This window comes from Odocoileus virginianus, unplaced genomic scaffold, assembly GCF_023699985.2.
Source record: "Odocoileus virginianus isolate 20LAN1187 ecotype Illinois unplaced genomic scaffold, Ovbor_1.2 Unplaced_Contig_44, whole genome shotgun sequence".
Taxonomy (NCBI): domain Eukaryota; kingdom Metazoa; phylum Chordata; class Mammalia; order Artiodactyla; family Cervidae; genus Odocoileus; species Odocoileus virginianus.
The window spans coordinates 25,286-42,265 of NW_027224361.1; the positions used below are offsets into that span (position 1 = coordinate 25,286).

At 46.2% G+C, this 16,980-nt stretch overlaps 1 pseudogene; it reads left to right on the forward strand.

The window, feature by feature from the left end:
• The first annotated feature begins 746 nt into the window (after positions 1–746).
• LOC110129880 (histone-lysine N-methyltransferase PRDM9-like) lies at positions 747–14,389 on the forward strand (annotated as a pseudogene).
• The last annotated feature ends 2,591 nt before the right edge of the window (positions 14,390–16,980 follow it).

A 16,980-nucleotide genomic window follows, 5' to 3' on the forward strand; every position in this document is an offset into this window, starting at 1 on the left:
TGTAAAGAACAGACTTTTGGACTCTGTGGGAGAAGACGAGGGTGGGATGATATGACAGAATAGCATTGAAACATGTATATTACCATATGTGAAATAGATGACCAGTCCAAGTTCGATGCATGAAACAGGGCACTCAAAGCTGGTGTACTGGGACAACCCAGAGGGATGGGATGGGGAGGAAGTGGAGGGGGGTTTGGGACAGGGGGACACATGTACACCCGTGGCTGACTCATGTCAACGTATGGCAAAAACCACCACAATATTGTAAAGTAATCCACCTCCAGTTAAAATAAATTAATTTTTTTTTAAGTAGGATGTCAAGAGATACCTGGAGTAACAGGCAAGTTTGGCCTTGGAGTACAAAATGAAGCAGGGCAAAGGTTAACAGAGTTTTGCAAAGAAAATGCACTGGTCATAGCAAACACTATATTCCAACAACCCAAGAGAAGACTCTACACATGGACATCACAAGATGGTTAATACCAAAATCAGATTGATTATGTTCTTTGTAGCCAAAGATGGAGAAGCTCTATACAGTCAGCAGAAACAAGACCAGGAGCTGACTGTGGCTCATATCATGACGTCCTTATTGCAAAATTCAGACTTCAATTGAAGAAAGTAGGGAAAACCCCTAGGCCATTTAGGTATGACCTAAATCAAATCCCTTATGATTATACAGTGGAAGTGACAAATAGAATCTTCCTCTTTCTTAGGACAAATATTTTGCTTCTTTCCAGGTCTCTGAGCCCCTCAACCAGCTTTCATGCATCACCGCAGGCAGGTCATCAAACCCCAGGTAGATGACACTGAGGATTCTGATGAAGAATGGACACCAAGGCAGCAAGGTGAGGGGCCAGGAGGGTTTGGAGGTGTCTTCCTGAAACCAGCCTGGGCTTAGGTCTCAACTACATCTCAGCCAGTAGCAAAGAAAACATAATTTTCAGCATTCTGAAGTGGTTGTGGCTGAATATTGACATCAGCCTGAATGAAGATGAATGTATAGGTTTTCCAGTGTAATCCTCAAAAAAGTTTTATGTTTAAAATTTATCATTCTTTTTAAAAAGAATTATGTTTGCTAAACATTCTTAGTGAAAGGCCGTTAAAGAAAACTTAGAAATAAATTCACCAAAGAGATTTAATACTAATCTCATAATTGGCCATTGGATTAAATCTCTTAGAAGAGGAAACGATTAACATATTATGTCAAGAGACATTATTTATGTATGTATATAGAACACCACATGATCTTCTTACCCTAAGGTGAAACTAATTCTTTGTTTTAATTCTGGGAAAGTGTTTATTCTCCCTGATCTTTCCCACATTTCACTGACCAGAGACAGCATCAGGTAAATAAAATGAAGTACATTCATTATAAAATAGAAGTGAGCAGCTCACTTCCTCTTCTACTGCTCAGTTTAGACGAGTTAATCTTCCTAGACTAGAGAAAACAATTTAGATAGTTTTATGATTCTCCATCTATGAATTTCTGTTCTTCCGGATTTTCTAAAATTATTTATTTAGTTTTGGCTGCACTGTGTCTTCGTGGCTGTGCATGGGCTTTCTCTGGTTGCAGTGAGTGGCTTCTCATTGCAGAGCACGTGCAGGCTCAGTAGTTTGCGACACACAGGCTGTTGCCCTGCAAGAAAGTGGAATCTTCTTGGACCAGCAATCAAACCTGTGTCTTCTGCATCGGCAGGCAGGGAAGTCCCTCTGTTCCCTTAGGTTATTGAAACTAGTGAAAGGGACATGAAAACAATCATTTGGTTGTCTGCAAAGGTTTTGACATGAAGAGAGATTCTTCATAGGGAATATATATGTCATGGTTCACCATACCTCTGCACATCTTAATTTACCTTCTTAACAATTTCTGAGTGTATGGTACACTCTTGCTAACTATGTACACATTAGTGTTAGTGGCCATAGTGTTAATTGCTCCGTCATGTCTGACTCTTTGCGTACCCATGGACTGTAGCTCACCAGGCTCCTCTGTCCATGGGATTCTCCAGGCAAGAATACTACAGTGGGTTGCCATTTCTTCTCCAGTTGATCTTCCCAACCCAGGGATCGAACCTGCGTCTGTTGCATCCCCTGCATTGCAGGCAATTCCTTACTGCTGAGCCACCGGGGATGTATATACACATTGCTGTACAACAAATCTGTAGAACTTTTCCATCTTGCGTGACGGAAGCCCTAACCCACTGAGGAACAATTCTCGCAATCCTTCCTCCTCATAGCCTTTGGCAACCACGGTTTTATTTTCTGTTTCCATGGATTTGGTTAATTTAGATACCTCATAGAAGTAGAATCAGGCAATATTTGTCCTTTTTGGATGGGTTCATTTCACTTAGCATATCATCAAGACCCATCCATGATGTAGCATATAACAGAATTCTTTTTTAAGGCTTAAAGACATTCCATTGTGTGCATGTGTATATAACAGATATAAAATATATCTTATATATAATCTTTATCTGTTTATCCACCAATGAACATTTAGATTGCTTCCACATCTCACCAACTGGGAATAATGCTGCAATGACCATAGATGTGCACACTATTTATTCAAGATCTTGCTTTCAATTTTTTATGGAAATATACTCTTGAGTTGGATTGCTAGATCATACAGCAGTTCTGAGGAAACTCCATACTGTTTTCTATAAAGGTTGCAACATTTTACATTTCCAACAAAAGTGTATAAGGGTTCCAATTTCTCCATATCCTTACCAACCTTGCTATTGTCTTTTTATTCATATTGCCCATCACAGAAGGTTTCAATTTTGTATTTCCCTATTGATTAGTAATATTGAGCATCTTTTCATATGTTTGTTGGCCATTTGTGTATCTTCTTTGGAGAAATGTCTATTGAATTCCTTCTCCCACTGTGTTAGTCAGCTCAGACTGCCATAGCAAAACAGATTGCATTCCTTAAACCACAGAAATTTGTTTTCTTACAATGCTGGAGCATGGAAGTTTGATATCAGGGTGCCATCATGGTCAATCAGGTTCTCTTCCTGACTTATAGGTAGGCTTCATATTGGTGTATGCTTATTAACCCCTTATCAGATACATATTTTACAAATATTTTCTACCATCCTGTAGGTGGCCTTTTCACTCTGTTCACTGTGTCCTTTGCTGCACAGAGGTTTTAAGATTAATGTAATCTCATTTGTCTATTTTTACTTTGTTACTAATACTTGTGCACTTGGTACCATATCTAAGAAATCATTGCTGATTCAGTGTCATGAAGCTTCACCCTTGTTTTCCTCTAAGAGTCTTATCAAGTCTTGCATTTAGGTCTTTAATCCATTCTGAGTTGATTTTTCTTCATGATGTAAGATCTTCGTTATTTTGCATATGGATATTCTGTTACCCCAGAGCCATTCATTATAGGGATTAAACTTTCCCAGTTGTCTTGACACACTTGATGAAGATCATTAGACCATGTTTCCAAGAGTGTATTTCTGTTTATTTCTGGCTGTCTATTCTGTTCCACTGATTGACATGTCTGTCTTTATGCCAGTGGGCTTCCTCAGTGGCTCAGCAGGTGAAGAATCTGCCTTCAATGCAGGAGACACAGGAGATGTGGGTTCAATCCATAAATTAAGAAGATCCCCTGGAGAAGGAAATGGCATCCCCCTCCAGTATTCTTGCCTGAGAAATCCCCTGGACAGAGGAGCCTGGTGGGCTACAGTCCAAAAGGTTGCAAGGAGTCAACACGACTGGGTGACTAAGCATGCACTTTATGCCAAAAACTACACTCTTTTGGTTACTGTACCTTTGTAATATGTTCTGAAATCAGAAGTCTCCAGTTTTGCTGTTTTTTCTAAGATTGCTTTGCCTATTTGGGGTCCTCTGAGATTCAGTATTAACTGTAGGATGGATTTTCTATATCAGAAAAAAATTCCATTGGGATTTTAATAGGAATTGCATTGAATCTTTAAATTGCTTTGGGTAGTATGAACAGCTTAATAATATTCAGTCTCCAAATCCATAAACATGAGATGCCTTTCTATTTACTTGTGTCAGATTCCTTTCAGCAATACTTTGTATTTTTGTAGTTTTCAATGTATAAGTCTTTCATCTCCTTAAGTTTACTCCCAATTATTTCATTCTTTTTGATGCTATTATAAATAAGATTATTGGGACCTCTCTGGGGGTCCAGTGGCTAAGACTCCACACTCCCAATGCAGAGAACTTGGGTTCAGTCCCTGGTCAGGGAACTAGATCCCACATGCCGCAACAAAGACCTGGCACAAATAAATAAATAAAAATAAATATTTTAAAAAATTTAAACTTAGCTCCTGACTATAGCTTTAAAAAATAAAAAATAAATAGGATTATTTTCTTATTTTCCTTTTTGGAATGGTCATTGTTCATGCATGGAAAGATATTTGAATGTTGATTTTGTATTGTGCAACTTTCTGTGCAGGTTTTGTGTGTGTGTGTGGAATTGTAAAGATTTTCTGCACATAAAATCATGCCCTCTGTGAACAGACATAATTTTACTTCTTTCTTTCCAAATGGAAGCCTTTGGTTTCCTTTTCTAATCTAATGCCCTGGCTAGGACTTCTAATATTATGTTGAATAGAAGTGTTGAGAATGGGCATCCTTGCCTTTTTTCTTGATCTTAGAAGTTTTCAGCTTTTCACTGATGACTATGATGTTAGAGATAGACTTTTCATATATGACCTTTATTATATTGCAGTCATTTCCTTCTGTTTCTACTTTGTTGAGTATTTTTGTCATGAAAGGCTAGTAAATTTGTTAGATACTTTATGGACATAAGATGAAGCACAGATGAAGTTTCATTTTTTTTTTTTTAATTTAAAAAAAAAAAAAGAAAATGATGTAATGCTCCCAGTGGAACCATGGGAGTTGATGATACAGAAATCATTTTCCATTCCTCCTTTGGTAATCCTTGTCCTTGTCACTCTCTGGCTCAGAATTATGTGTCCTTAATTAGAATACCCAGAGTTTGGAAACATTTACCAACCAAAACACTGATTCTCATCATTCTTTAGGTAAACCTTCTTGGATGGCCTTCAGAGTGGAGCACAGTAAACACCAGAAGGTGAGTATTTCCCAAATCCTGTTGCCAAAATATCCTCCTCATGGATCCAGTCACAGGTGAGAATAGGAGAAAACACAGAGATCCTGGAGACTGCTGCCTTCCTGTCCTGAATCTTTAGCACAATGTCTGATATCATCACCATCCTCTACAGTTAGTAAGAACAACAATGATAGTAGGCTGTTCTATTGTTACATTATTTTCACAATATTTCAGACTTTAAGCATTTTATGTGAATAAACTTACTTAAACCTTAAAACAATCCTACAGTACCTATAAGTAGGTATATAGCTATCACCATTATAGATCACAAAAATGAGGTAAAAAACATTTGATTATATGCCTGAGATCACAGTATCACTGGTAGTGCAATCTAATCCAAAGCACGTTCTCTAAACCCCTTAGAAACTGATTAAAACTTCCATAGTTCTATGAAGCTTATTCATACATCTTTATATCATTCATCTGAGAGATGTTTTCAACCTCAGTTCTTTTGTGCTGTGCTAGGGAGGGATATGCTAAGACATCTGACTAAGGGAAGCTTAAGGACATGCTGGGCAGTTTGTAGAGTGGACAGTCCAAGATGAAGAAGCTTAAGGACATGCTGGGCAGTTTGTAGAGTGGACAGTCCAAGATGAAGAAGCTTAAGGACATGCTGGGCAGTTTGTAGAGTGGACAGTCCAAGATGAAGAAGCTTAAGGACATGCTGGGCAGTTTGTAGAGTGGATGGTCCAAGATGAAGAAGCTTAAGGACATGTTCGGCAGTTTGTAGAGTGGGCGGTCCAAGAGGAAGAAGCTTAAGGACATGCTGGGCAGTTTGTAGAGTGGATGGTCCAAGAGGAAGAAGCTTAAGGACATGTTCGGCAGTTTGTAGAGTGGACGGTCCAAGAGGAAGAAGCTTAAGGACATGCTGGGCAGTTTGTAGAGTGGACGGTCCAAGAGGAAGAAGCTTAAGGACATGCTGGGCAGTTTGTAGAGTGGACGGTCCAAGAGGAAGAAGCTTAAGGACATGTTGGGCAGTTTGTAGAGTGGATGGTCCAAGATGAAGAAGCTTAAGGACAAGCTGGGCAGTTTGTAGAGTGGATGGTCCAAGATGAAGAAGCTTAAGGACATGCTGGGCAGTTTGTAGAGTGGACGGTCCAAGATGAAGAAGCTTAAGGACATGCTGGGCAGTTTGTAGAGTGGATGGTCCAAGATGAAGAAGCTTAAGGACATGTTCGGCAGTTTGTAGAGTGGACGGTCCAAGAGGAAGAAGCTTAAGGACATGCTGGGCAGTTTGTAGAGTGGATGGTCCAAGAGGAAGAAGCTTAAGGACATGTTCGGCAGTTTGTAGAGTGGACGGTCCAAGAGGAAGAAGCTTAAGGACATGTTCGGCAGTTTGTAGAGTGGACGGTCCAAGAGGAAGAAGCTTAAGGACATGTTGGGCAGTTTGTAGAGTGGATGGTCCGAGATGAAGAAGCTTAAGGACAAGCTGGGCAGTTTGTAGAGTGGATGGTCCAAGATGAAGAAGCTTAAGGACATGCTGGGCAGTTTGTAGAGTGGACGGTCCAAGAGGAAGAAGCTTAAGGACATGCTGGGCAGTTTGTAGAGTGGATGGTCCAAGAGGAAGAAGCTTAAGGACGAGCTGGGCAGTTTGTAGAGTGGACGGCCCAAGAGGAAGAAGCTTAAGGACATGCTGGGCAGTTTGTAGAGTGGATGGTCCGAGATGAAGAAGCTTAAGGACATGTTCGGCAGTTTGTAGAGTGGGCGGTCCAAGAGGAAGAAGCTTAAGGACATGCTGGGCAGTTTGTAGAGTGGACGGTCCAAGAGGAAGAAGCTTAAGGACATGTTCGGCAGTTTGTAGAGTGGACGGTCCAAGAGGAAGAAGCTTAAGGAGAAGCTGGGCAGTTTGTAGAGTGGACGGTCCGAGATGAAGAAGCTTAAGGACAAGCTGGGCAGTTTGTAGAGTAGATGGTCCAAGAGGAAGAAGCTTAAGGACATGCTGGGCAGTTTGTAGAGTGGATGGTCCGAGATGAAGAAGCTTAAGGACATGCTGGGCAGTTTGTAGAGTGGACGGTCCAGGAGGAAGACAGCGACAAGATCCCTACCTCAGAGCCTCCCACTCCAATAAGAGGAAGCAACTCGCAACCCTGATAAGCATCAGGTTTATGACTGAAAAGCAACAAATAAGAAAATAACTGAAGGACTTCACATAGATTACCTGCTTTTGAGTAGAAACTCATCATCTGGGCATCATTTCAAATGCTCATTCTTGTAGGAGGGAGTAACAAGTCCTTCTCCTGAGCTCTGATTAGCAACTCTCCTGTTTGGAATCATTTGTTTAGCCTGCCCCTGTGTTGTGAGCTTTGAGAGCCTAGCCCATACCCGTTAATTCTCAGAAGTCCAGGCCCAGCTCAAAGCCCCTGAGGGCCCCCTGAATGTTTTGTGAATGAGTGACTCCACATTTAAACATTCATCTAGGAGTAGAAAGGTCAAAGAATGCTGAAGATAGTATCTGTGAGCTAGACTTCAAATATAGATGCAGTTTAGGGAATAAATTGATACCAGGGATGTACGCTCATGTTCTTACTGTATTAAATAGCTCACACAACAATTTGTTGAATGTTATTAAATTTCATGTCCACTATAATATTAAGAATTAGCCTGTATACCAATTAATGGATCAGGAAACTGAGGAGAACCAGCTAGTCATACAGCCTTGTTCAAGGAGAACTGATGAGACCAGCTACTTTAATTCCAAACATTGTCTCTAGGACATGGTAACCTGCAACTTTCAGCTCATTTTCTTTATTGTCTAAATGTGTTTCTGCCAATCGTCTTTTCTCTTCTCAATCTCACTGTTTTGTCTCATTTTCCAGATGTGTTCTCTCCCCTCTGTAATTTTCCATACTTCCTCGTCCATCAAAGCTCCACTAATTAATAGAAACCCCCCGGATCTCTCTACGAGCCCTTACCCTCTTCTTTCTCTGACCTCCAGCTATTCTCCCTGCCTTGCTCTCACTTTTATGCAGAAAGTTGAAGGGAAAGAACCTTAAGATATGAATTCTAGTTTTGATTCACTACCCACTTAGGTCCTTGTTTTACACTCCAGTGTTCAGACCACACCCTCCACCAGGTATTTCCAAGAATTGTCAAAGTATTAACTAAAGTCATGCATGTGAAAACACTTCATAAAGTCCTAAAGAACTAAAGAAATGCATGTTGTCTTTTACTCACATGGAAGGGAATGTCCAGGGCACCATTAAGTAAGGAATCTAGTTTGAAAGAATTGCCGGGAGCAGCAAAATTGCTGAAACAAGTGGCTCCAAGCAGGCTCAGAAACCAGTACCCCATCCCAGAAAAGCAAGGACCCCTGGACAGCACCCCAGACAAAAAGTCGGTAAGAGAAAATTTGGGGAGTTCCTTTAATTAGTTCCTCTAATCCCTGTAGAAAAACTAATAAGTATGGCCTAGGTGTGTGGCATGGACTTTGGGTAGGCGGGGGTTTAAGCTGGACTGATCTGAGACATGAAGTTAGCACTGGGGCCTTGGGAAAATCTTATACATTTTCTGAGGTCCCGATTGCTATCTGTAAAGTGAAAATAATGATACATAACTCACACAGTGTTTGAAAGCATTACATTAAATGCAAAAGTGCTGACACTTTTTTGAACTAAAAGTAGTTCGATAAACCCAGCTGTGATGATAGGGACCATGCTTTGTTAGTGTTTATGTCTAGACCTCTGCTCAATGCCTTACGTGTCATGTGCCCTTAACATATATTTTCTGAGTAGATGTTTCAGTGAACTATGTTCTAAGTAAGAAGGTTGGGGAATTAAACCTACTAACAGGAAGTGCAGGAAGCTAACACTGAACTGGGCAGCTGTGGTCAGTGTGGAGCCTCAGTCTCCTGAACCAGTAGTTAAAGACAGAAGAAGCAAAGTATAAAGAAGGGACTTCCTGGTGGTTAAGTGGTTAAGACTCCACGCTTCCACTGCAGGAGGTGTGGGTTCCATTCCTGGTCAGGGAACTAAGATCCCACAAGCCATGCAGTGTGGCCAAGAAATAAATAATGTAACATTAAAACATAAAATTACAAAAGTAAAAGTTTGAAAAATACATGTAAACAAGTTTTAACAAAGTGTATAGATGGACAGGTAGCAGATCTCACACTTTCTGATAAAACAGGAACTAACTCTCCAGACCCCATCAGCCTTGCTTAGCTTCTGTTCTCCATCTTAGAACTCAGAAGAAAGGAGACTGGAGTGAAGAGGTACAGTCTCCGAGAAAGAAAGGGCCACGTGTACCAAGAGGTCAGCGAGCCCCAGGATGACGACTACCTCTGTGAGTGACCCCGCTGGCCCACTCACGGAGAAGGGGCTACGAGGCCTTGGTCCCCTAACCTCACCTCACCATTTGGTCCCCCGATCATCCCCTTCCTCTATGACTTGGGGTGCAGGATCGAGGCCAAATGCCATGAATGCCCCAGTTCTTTCTGAAGGTCGTTACGACCAGCAACATCACTACACCTCCCCTCATCCCTGTTCTCATCTCCAGATTGTGAGCAGTGTCAGAACTTCTTCATCGACAGCTGTGCTGCCCACGGGCCCCCAGCCTTCGTAAAGGACTGTGCCGTGCCAAAGGGGCACGCCGACCGCTCAGCGCTCACCCTGCCCCCTGGGTTAAGCATCAGGCTGTCGGGCATCCCTGACGCTGGGCTTGGAGTGTGGAACGAGACGTCCGATCTGCCGCGGGGCCTGCACTTTGGCCCCTACGAGGGCCAGATCACAGACGATGAAGAGGCCGCCAACAGTGGCTATGCCTGGCTGGTGAGAAGCACCCGTTTCCCTGTCCTCTGGCCTCTAATCACTAGTGTGTGGTGGGGGGTACTTCATGTCTACATGGGAGGATGAAGATGGTGATGACATGGTCGGCAATGACACAGTCAGCCCTGTGTACTGTGTGCACTGGGCGTGAACACAGGACCTCCATCTAAAGGTCAGAGGAGAGGTGGGACCACAGTGTACAGACACACAGAAGTGACTCCTCCCTTGTGGAGCCCTTGCCTTCAATGAACCAAGAGACTCAGACTTGGAATGATGAGTAAGGAGCTTACCGTGTGGTCTGACTGGCAGTTGAATCCATGCAGGCTGAAGAGCACCAATGACTGCAGAGGGAAATAGCTCCTCTATTGCTTCCTACAAAAAAAAAAAATAAAAGAGAGAGGAAAGCTTGTAACTCTTTTTCTGACACTCAGATCACCAAAGGGAGAAACTGCTATGAGTATGTGGATGGAAAGGACACGTCTTGGGCCAACTGGATGAGGTGAGTGCAGTGAGTCTGCAGTGTGTAGACGTCGATGCTCCTTCAATCCCACACCGTTTTCTTTCTCAACCCGTCTCCCTCAACAGCTTTCACATCCTCTTTCCCTCCACATCATGCTCTTTCATTTCAAAAGACATTAGAAAGAAGGAAATAAAAATATAGCATGTGCCGTCAAGATACAATTCTATATGTTGAACAAAACTGGGGGACTTGAAAACAACTTGAGGAGTCTAGATTCACCAGGGACATTTTAACTCACTTAATTGACACTTACCAAGCACTTTATGTTTCCGTTTAGAGTGAACTTTGTTACTGAAGCAGATCGCACAACCCATGTCCTTTTGGAGAACATACTGCAGACAGACATTAGCCAATTGATTTTAGGAACAGTAACCTTAATTTTTCTATCTTTGAGTAACTGCACAGTGCCAGGATAACCTAACACAGGAGACCTTGACTCTATGTGGGCAACAACCTCCTCAGGCTTGGTTCCAGTGAGAAGTGAGCCCTGAGGCCTGCAAAGGAATGGGGGGCAGGATGGCCCTAAGCAGGGCCATTCTCTGAGGGCTTCTCCTTTCATCAGAGCAGGCAGACAGTGAATAAACTATCACTGTTGTGTGTCTCAAACTATGTCAGAGCACTCTCCAAGTTTCCATGGGAGGGGGTGGGCAAGTGAATATGACCCTGGATACATGTAGGGAGATTAGAGGAAACCCTCAGGAGAGAAGGCAGCGTGGGGTGAATGCTGAGGGCTGCATGCTAGCCGAGGAACACCAAGTCCTGTGGATTGAAGAGAACTTAATTCAGAGTTTAGAGGAGCTGGAGGTCACCAGCCTCACGGACAGTCCAGGTGGAGATGAGTCTGGAACTGGCTCTGGAAAATGGCTAATTAGGTAAGGAGAGAAAAGCATTCCAGCCAGGAAGAGGACTGGAAACAGGATCTGGAAATGGGAATTCACATGGCCTGGTCAAAGGTGTGAACAGAAGGTCCCCATGAGGGGCGGCCTCAGAGCCTGAAGGCAAGGAGCTGGGCATGGCCCAAGAGTGGAGGGCACTCATCACCTGAGGTTTCTTTCCCTTTCCTGGCCTCGACCCCAGGTATGTGAACTGTGCCCGGGACGACAAGGAGCAGAACCTGGTGGCCTTCCAGTATCACGGGCAGATCTTCTACCGAACCTGCCAGGTGGTCAGGCCGGGCTGTGAGCTGCTGGTCTGGTACGGGGACGAGTATGGCCAGGACCTTGGCATCAAGCGGGACAGCAGGGGGAAGAGCAAACTCACAACCACAAGAGGTGTGTGCCACCCCTCTTCCAGCACCTCACCCCATCCTGGGGGGCCTCCCTGGGCCAATTCCGAAGCAGAATACAATCCATTCCAAAGTTAGTCGAGTCACAATTAAAACGCCTCAGAATTTGATTCTTTTCATATGATTTTTAGGAAAAATTTTTATATTAAAAATGTTAGTTCTAATTTTTAGTATTTCATGCAAAAAATACGTAACATCACCTTCTGCTGAAAGGCTTAGAAGCAAAAAAGCAAGTTTTCTAGCATCTACCAGCTCTCTCCGCTTTACCTGTTTCTTCCTCATTTCCTCCCATTTCTAAGCGACACATGTACAGTGATGTGCATTCAGTTACTGTTCCAGTTTGTTGTCATGTGAGTTCATACTCTGTGCCAGACGGGGCTCCACGCACCGAAACAGACAGAACCACTGCCCTGGGGCAGCAGGGGCTTCATACCAGGCAGGGGCTGGTGCTCTGAGGAAAACCAGCGCAGGGAACGTGCCTCGGGTCAGCGTGAGCAGAGGGTGGGGTGTGGTGCAGGACGGTGCGGCAGGGTCTCTGCAGAGATAACACCTGTGGGAAAGGATTCCAGGCAGGGGAGCAGCCAGTGCCGCAGCCCCAGGGCCGGGAAGAGAGGCCATGCCAGGGGTCGGGGGAGGAAGCACAGAGGGAGGGGAAGGAGGCTGGACGGGACACGGAAGCCTCAGGGCCTGTGTCCACGTGCAGGCCCCAGGGGTCCTCCTGGGTGACACAGAACAACCGCGAGGCTTTCAGCTGCAAGCGGCATGTTCTCTGTGCTAACACGATGCTTTGGTTCACTTTTGGGAAGAGACAGCAGCGGGGAGTCCCCTCAGAGGTCAGTTCATTGCCAGACATGAGGGGAGAGTGGGCTGGCTGAAGATGCTTGGGAGTGAGGGTGTGAAGAGTCTGGCTGGAGATGTATTTTTAAACAGGGCTTCCTAGTGCATGTTAAATGGACTAAGACTGAATGAAATAAATGAGGTATGAATACTGGTGAGGCTTGAGAAAGGAACATGCCTTTATTTTATGATTTATAGAAAACTGAGAAAGGAGCAATTTGTGAACCAGTTGGGGCAGCAGGAGCCAGAGACCTGTAGTCAGTGGGACCTGGGCCACTCGGTCTCATCCAGTCTCAAACCTACTTCCTGCAGAGATTGGCACAAAGGCTGCTCTTTGAACAAGGAGCCACAAAGTCAGATTTACCCACACCTGCTCTAACCACCCCCTGTGCTCCCTCCCATATGCAGAGAGCTCCAGCCCAAGCGCCCCTAACTTAATAGACCCTTTCCCCTCACAGGGAGCCGCTGAGGAGATTCCACCTAAGTCATCAAGTCTTATCTCTCAGTAGGGTAAACACCTGTGGCCACTGTGACGTGACTTTTCTGACACTTACACGCAGGGAAAGGTCCCTGCAGATCCACCTCTATCAGGAGAGACGCTGCCTCTGATGCTGCTGGAAGGTCCCTATCTGGGTGATATGTAGAAAAGGCCCTTGACACCAGCTTCCTGGATTTCTGTAGATGTAGAGAATAAGAGTGGAGTGGAAAAGTGGACTGTAAAGACACTTGATGGGAGACAAATCGTGCACTGTCAACACTTAGATGATTAGTGGGGAGGGCCTGACCATGGCAAACCAGCTACCTGACCAAAAGCTTCCTCTTTCAGCAGAACCGAAGCCCAAGATCCACCCATGTGCCTCCTGCTCTCTGGCCTTCTCCAGTCAGAAATTCCTCAGCCAACACATCCAATGCAATCACCCCTCTCAGACGTTCCTGAGACCATCTGAAAGAGACCTCCTCCAACCAGAGGATCCCTGCCCAGGCAATCAAAATCAGCAGCAGCAATATTCCAATCCACACAGCCTGAGTGACAAACCTGAGGGTCGCGAGGCCAAAGACAGGCCCCAACAATTGCTGAAAAGCATAAGGCTGAAGAGGATTTCAGGGGCCTCTTCCTACTCACCCAGAGGACAAATGGGGGGTTCTGGGGTGCATGAGCTAATGACAGAAGAGCCCAGCATAAGCCAGAAACTGAATCCAGAGGACACAGGCACATTACTCGTGGGGGCAGGGGTCTCAGGGATTATGAGAGTCAAGTACGGAGAGTGTGGGCAAGGCTCCAAGGACAGGTCAAGTCTCATCACACACGAGAGGACACACACAGGGGAGAAGCCCTATGTTTGCAGGGAGTGTGGGCGAAGCTTCCATCACAAATCAGATTTCATCAGACACCAGAGGGCACACACAGGGGAGAAGCCCTATGTTTGCAGGGGAGTGTGGGCAAAGCTTCAGTCAGAACTTCAATCTCATCAGACACCAGAGGATACACACAGGGGATAAGCCCTATGTTTGCAGGGAGTGTGGGCGAAGCTTCAGTTGGAAGTACCATCTCATCATGCACCAGAGGACACACAGAGGGGAGAAGTGCTATGTTTGTGGGGCGTGTAGGTGAAGGTCCATCACAAATCAGATTTCATCAGACACCAGAGGATACACACAGGGGAGAAGCCCTATGTTTGCAGGCAGTGTGGGCGAAGCTTCAATCAGAAGGCCCATCTCATCACACACCAGAGGATACACACAGGGGAGAAGCCCTATGTTTGCAGGGAGTGTGAGTGAGTCATGACCAACAAACCACATCTTAGCCACAGGAGGATTACTGCAGCCACCCCATGCCTCAGCTCTAAGGGGGCCTCAGAGGAGGCCTGTGACCCGTTACTGCCCCCAAGGGTATGAGGAGAGACTTCCCAGGTGGTCCAGGGGTCAAGACTCCAGTGCAGAGACCCACGTTCAATACCTGATTGGGGAACTAGCTCCACATGCTGCAACTAAGACACAGCGCAGCCAAATAAATAAATATATAATAAATATTTTAAAGAAAGAGTGTGATAAGCATGGAATAAGTTGATTAAATAGACCTTTATGACAGTTTCGCTTTATGACACTTTCGTGACAGGAGAGGAGGTAGATACACAGCAGAGGGTTTCTTAGGTGTTCTGGAGATGTTCGTGCCAATTGCCTTCGTGGTTTGTTAGTACTCCTCTTCTAATAAATTTTGTCTCCAAACAAATCTGAAGCCCAGACTATGTACTCATTCCCCCCTTATCACTGACAGCAGTGGGACCCAGTGGTAGCTGAACCCCTCAGGAGGCATAGTTCTGGAGCCAAGTCAGTTCCTGGGTCCAGGGAGAGGAATCTAGGGTTTGAGCCAGACTCACCAGGGAAGGGAATTCCCCGGCCTCCTGGGAAGTGTGGCCTCTCCTCCTTATAGACCTCGGCTCTCCTTTGGAGTCCCCTGCTTGCCCTCTGGTTTCCTCTGACTTCTGTAGCCTCAAAGTGAAGGCCTCGTGCATATGTGTGTGTGTGCGTGTGTGCGCCTGGCTCAGCATGGGCCGTCTGGTCTCTGCCACTCCCTCAGGGTCATCACAGCATCTGGACTCCAGATTTGACCACAGGGGTCCAGTTCTCAGCCCTGCCCTCAGCAGCTGTGTGAGCTGGGGCAAGATGCTCAACCTCTGTGTCTCTATTCTCATCTGTGATACAGGGTGGGAGCACCAGCATTTTGGTCTGATGTGTAAGCACAAGTGGAATCTGGCAGAGGCTGACAGAATGCAAGCCCCACCTTTGCTGTTCTTTGTGTTTTTTCTTTAATCTTTTTTTAAAAATTTTTTAATTGAAGGATAATTGCTTTACAGAATTTTGTTTTCTGCATGTCCTTCAGCCCCCACACCTTCCAGGTCTTCAGAGCTAGACAAGGAAGGGGCTGTTTAGGCACTCGACTGCCCTGATGAGGACATGTGAGGTCAGGGGTGCTAAGAGAGGGCAACCTCCCTTCCCACCACTGCCATTCCTGCTGAGCTGGGCAGCCCCAGGGCCCCTCCACAGACAGGCAGTGCCAACAGTCGTCCACCCTGCTGACAACGGAGCCTGGAGCCATGTGTGCAGGAAATCCCTGTCTGGCCCCCATCCCACCCCCCACACGGAGGGTCCTTGAAGTCCACACCACGGCTTCTCTATGCACGGGCCTTGTACCTATGCTCACATGCTTTCATCAATGCTGTCACAACCTTGAAATTCTTAACCATGGAATAGTTCATCCTTACACTTCCCTTTCACAAGTGAAGTCTGACGGGCCCCAGGGTGTGCTGTGAGCAGAGCAGATGCACACACAGCACGGGTCCCAGGGTGACCAGGCTGCACGAGGAGACAAGGTGGACACAAAGCCCCCCACCCTGGGTGAGTGAGGGTGGGGACACCACCAGGAAGCCACGCTTGCTTAGACCCAGAACTGAGCTCCAACACAGAGTGGAGGCAATGGCATTCTTAAGAGTTGATCACACCCTCCCCTCTGTGAATGACCTCTGCCCTGGCCTGATCCTTCCAGAAGGGGTTCAGGAGGCTGAAGTCCACCCGGTCACCAGAAGACACCAAGGGGAGAGTGGGCCACGGGGCAGTGGGGAGGGTGAGAATTCCAGGACTCAGGGCAACGGCCCTCAGTTCCCTCCGTGGGCCAGGCTTGTGAAGCGTCTCTACATGAACCATGTCAGTAATAACCACCCACTATTATTTTCTCGTTTCTTTCATGCTTTCTTAAAGGAACACGTTTGTCTGTGGCTTGGTTTCCCTATAGGAAGGGAAGCCATGTAAACTCCCCATCTTCTGTGGCTTGAGGCAGGGGCCATGGAAGGGAGAGTTAGGGGTGGTGCAGGCAGAGGGGCTTCAGCTGAAAAACGGTGGGGACCCAGAAACCTGCAGGGGCTTCTCACCTGCACCTCCCACCAGAGCTGGGCCTGGAATCCCCTGGAAGGCTGATCAGGCCAAAGCTTCTCCCTCCCCTCCCCTCCCCTCCCCTCCCCTCCCCTCAAACAGCTGGCTCCTGGGCCAGCCCTCAACACCCCCAAATCCCCCATCACCCACAGCCCCACACAGGCCCTCCCTCACAGAAGTGGGATGACCTGCATGGTGGCAGGGACGGTGTGTGACCCCAGAGCTGGGGGGGGGGGGGGTCTCAGCTGACCTTGAGCAAGGGGGTTGGTGCTTTACACAGCCTCCCAGCCCTGGGAGCTGCCAGCAGCCACAAGCCATGATCTGAAGTGGAGCTGGGGGATGGGGATGCAAGCTGTCTGAGGTCCCATCCTGTCCCCACAACAGTGGCCAGGCCTCACCTGACACTGTGACTACCCTGCACGGGCACACAAGACACCAGCAGTCACGGGGACGGACAGCCAGCTGCCTCCTCCGCATGCTCCACCCTGACTGCAGCAGCCCCACAGCTGTACCAGCCCTGCCTGCACGCGGCTCTGCT